Here is a 4,125-nt window from a genome sequence, read left to right as displayed (position 1 = left end):
GAAATATTAGCTTGTACAATATTCCTATGAAAAGAGCTTTATTTTAAAATATTTTTGAATTTCATATACTAGCTTGTACAACTAATTGAAGCTTGTACAATTAATTGAATTCAAATGTTGATAAAATGTCCAACAGACACATTTTCATTAGCTAATAAAAACAATTTAATTGTAAAATAACTATTCAAATTTTATAGACTCCTATTGAGATGTAATCAAAATCAAATGTGTCAATAATGAAACTCACGTGACAAGATGGCCATGGCTAGAATAATGGTTTTTATTTGTTGATGTAGATTTTTGTTCACATTCCTTAGGTTTTTCAAGGAGGCCATATTACCATGACTTTCAAAGAACTACTTAATCACCTATCTATATAATATAATTATGGCACTCCTTTATTTCTAAAATATTGAAATTGTGCATGCTTCATGGCTTGGAGACATCTCACATTAGATTTTAATAGATGGCATTTAACTTTTGACAATTGGGAGATTTTTATGCAACATCTCTTCCTGATTTTTTTTTGCAATTGGAAAATCTAAAAAGTTAAGTGGAAGTCTTTAGTGAGTGCACAAAGAATATAAAAGAAGAAACATAACATCCAATAATAGGACATAGGCTTTAAGTGATAAGGTTAGAAGCAAAGTTGACAAGTAACACTAACAATAAAGAGATAATGACAATGAATCAGTATACACCTGAATTGGTTCCTGAATAGGAAATTATGACCCATTCGTCTCAAATGTAAAGAGGAGGAAAGCTTTAGGCTTTTGGATGCATGCTCATTGTTGAGGAATGCAACTTTAGATTCATTGCTTATAGGGAAAATGTGATAGAAATGGTGGGTGCAACAAGGAAGAGTGTGAGTCAATATGTTCTGGATGTGGAAATTAAGGCAACAATGAGAATTAGGATCGGTGTATGGAGAGTTTTTATAGTGTGGAGTGTAGGGAATTTGGAGACAGTGGTGATGATGAAGGAAATAAGGTTGGTAAACCCAACAACGAAGTCCAAGAGCAGGAAGCCCTTTTATGTAATTGTGCATAGGATTGATGTTGGGATTGTGATTGATTTGAAGCCCATGAGAAGAGAGTTGGACTGGCAATCAACGCAACATCGAGGTTGCATGTTGTGCCCAATAAGGATATCAATTTGCTTTGTATTGATATTGTTGTTGAGGAAGTCAGGGATCTCACTGGCTATGATAGGGTTATGGTTTACAAGTTTCATAAAGACAAGCACATGAAGGTTGTTGCAAAAATCAACTTAAGCTTCTCTTGCTATGGCTGTAATTGTTAATGGGAATGGAAATGATGGAGGAGGCAACAACAAACAGAGTGCAATGAAGCTAGTTATTTGTCATCACACTTCACCTAAATCCATGAAATTCCCTCTTTGCTCCGCTTGTGAATTTCTGATGTAGACATCTAGCCTATAGGCAAGCATTGTGATTCATTTTCGCTCCTACCTCATCCAAAACTGTGCTTCACTAATCAATATTTTGTCTGTAGATAATCCGCTTTCAATGTCGAGTTGTATAGGGAAGAGTTTGGGATCTTCCCCAAGAGTAGAGCGGCTATGTAGTGACCAGCGTGGGCAAAACACCTTGAAGAAGATCTCAAGCTCATCCTTTGGCACACCTCAAAGAAGAACATGATGAATAGGGAAAGAACTCACCTTATGCAAAGAAAAATCATCCCCGAAAGACACCACCGCTTTCCTCATCTTGCCCATCCTGAGAGCCACGTGGTAGAACTTCTGCCCATTTAGAACACACTGCTCATGAGAGACGTTGCCGATAAACACGACCTGCTTGAGCATTCCCACATTTGGTGGCATCTTACAGTATGGTATTCTCTGTGCGAAGGCTCTCTTTCAGCTACATCTCACACTCTTTTTGCCAAATTTCTCCACTAGCATTGATTTACAAAAATGGGATGTCATTGAAAAGCTACGTGATTTTCTGTTGAAGAAATGTAATGATAGTGAAAAGCTATGTCCCTAGTCGTTTGATCAGCACGGGGAAGGGAAGCCTGCAACAGGTGTGGTGTGTTGTAAAACCAGTTTCAAGTCTAAAACCAAGTAAGAAGAGCTGAAATATGAATAAAAAGTGATGAGTATATAAAGATTCACTATGCACTGAAAACAATTATCTAAACACAAAGGTGTCAAATCATGGATCGATTCATTAAGATCACATATAATTGTCACTACTACTTGTCATGACTATTTCTCTTGTCACTACTATTTGTCATGACTACTTTTCTTAGAATTCGAATTGAATACGACAACAAGTTCATGACTACTTCTCCCTTGACTACTACTCCCTTAACCGGGGACCCCGAATATTAGGGTGTGGCGGAGGGTTGTATAGATTGTGAGCGAGAAAAGACTCGAGGGTTTGTCAGAAGCAAGGAGAGATCGATGTCAGGGGGTGGGAGAAGGGATCGAAGAGGGCCATCTCTGTCTCTTCCAGGGAGTCGCAGCAGCAGCGCCAACGATGGCGTCATAGCCAAACTGAGTAACAGTGTGAGGCAGTCACTCATCTTCCACAAAACAAAAAGGGCCGCCTCAAATACTGGTCGTTTCAGCAAGAAAATATTCTGGAGCACTGGCAAGGCTGCATGGATTGCAGGTACTACCTTTCTGGTTCTGGTGGTTCCTCTTATTATTGAGATGGATCGAGAACAGCAGTTCAGCGAGCTCGAGAGCCAGCAAGCAAGCCTTTTGGGTGCCCCTCCTGCTCTCCATCCTTGATTTAGAAATACTACTTCGATTTTTCATTGTGAATCGAAGATAGGGTTTCGGAATTAGGGCTCCCAGTTTTTTTCGTTTCGAGTAATTTGTTTGGTTTACCATAGTCCCCGCGTTTACCATTTGGAACTTTGATTGAGAAAATGTTACGCCATACCGAATGCTGGATAAACAAAATAGTGTTTAATTACCGCAAATTTTATTATAGCGTAGCAAAATAATCTTTCTGAGGTTTGGGTGTGTAATCTGTAAGTGCATCGTCCTGCCTCACTGGTTCACAGTATTTCGCCTATACATCTTATTTTAACGCATGCTGTTATTATCATGTTCAATTATTTGCAATCTTATTCTTTTGTGCAATGAGTGAAATGTTGTGAAATTGTTCTTGAGTTTACCAATTTATTTGAACGGCTTTTGTACTGTAGGTTCTCAGTCATAGCTGAATTCAAATGCATCTTATTATTATTAAAAAGTTGTTTTCTGTCGTTGACAACACATCTTCTCCATTGATTATCAACTTATATTAGTTTCCTCCCGACTGAACTTGGTTTGGAAGAGGCTCTTCCTTAAGCAAAGTTTGTCATCCTTTCACAGAAGTATTGACAAAACCTTGTGCATCATCAGTTTGCTTTGGCTTCTAAGTTAGACCTTTTGGCCCCTTAGCGAACGAGCTTGCTACTTTAACTTGAACAACATACAATCGCTTATTTGTGTGACCTTACTCTTGCACATCGCTGGGACACTCAAACCTGCTTGCTTACGTCCTCAGCAAGTCCCATTAAACCCATTTTGCGATCTGGTCGTCGAACTTCAGCTTGCTCAAAGATTTTCTATTGCTTTGTTGCCTCCATTGGCTTTTGTACCTTTCTTGCATGCAACTGTATGCATTTCTGCACTCTGGTTCTCTTCTTGTCCTTTCCCTTATGACTGCTGTGCTTGCTTTGTTGTCGTTAGGACATTTTCTCCTCCTCCTTGAGTGCAAGTAGTTAGATTTCGTTGATGGAACAAATTGTGAGCAAGTGAATCAAATCTTGGATTGAGATGCACAACCTATATACACCTCTCATCTTCCACGTCACTAGGGTCAATGCATTGTTCATAATTGTCTCCTTGAGTGTAGTTACCATGTGATCCCACTATGTGTTCTTGCTCTTTTCCTACATGGGGCTCTTTTGGACAAAGTCCCACCTTAAGGCATCATGCCTTCTCAACTTTGTGTCTACATGCTTGACTCTCTTTGGGTCCTTGATGTTGACAATTTGTACAAACCTAGATAGTAAGTTTAGCACACAATATATTGCTTTTCTTGTATTCTACACTCTCTTCTTTCAATAAGATATTAAAGATATAAGAACTCCACTAACCTCT

At 38.8% G+C, this 4,125-nt stretch overlaps 1 pseudogene across 1 annotated transcript; it reads left to right on the top strand.

Annotated features, from left to right (window-relative positions):
* The first annotated feature begins 2,320 nt into the window (after positions 1–2,320).
* Positions 2,321–3,089, top strand: LOC149552620 (mitochondrial import receptor subunit TOM9-2 pseudogene; annotated as a pseudogene). The gene has a single exon (XR_016352959.1). The product of XR_016352959.1 is annotated as a mitochondrial import receptor subunit TOM9-2 pseudogene (transcript).
* The last annotated feature ends 1,036 nt before the right edge of the window (positions 3,090–4,125 follow it).

This window comes from Cupressus sempervirens, chromosome 6, assembly GCF_028749045.1.
Source record: "Cupressus sempervirens isolate cs-2001-9-10 chromosome 6, ASM2874904v1, whole genome shotgun sequence".
NCBI classification, from domain to species: domain Eukaryota; kingdom Viridiplantae; phylum Streptophyta; class Pinopsida; order Cupressales; family Cupressaceae; genus Cupressus; species Cupressus sempervirens.
The sequence above is the reverse complement of the archived record's forward strand: the minus strand, read 5'-3'. Positions and strand labels throughout refer to the sequence as shown.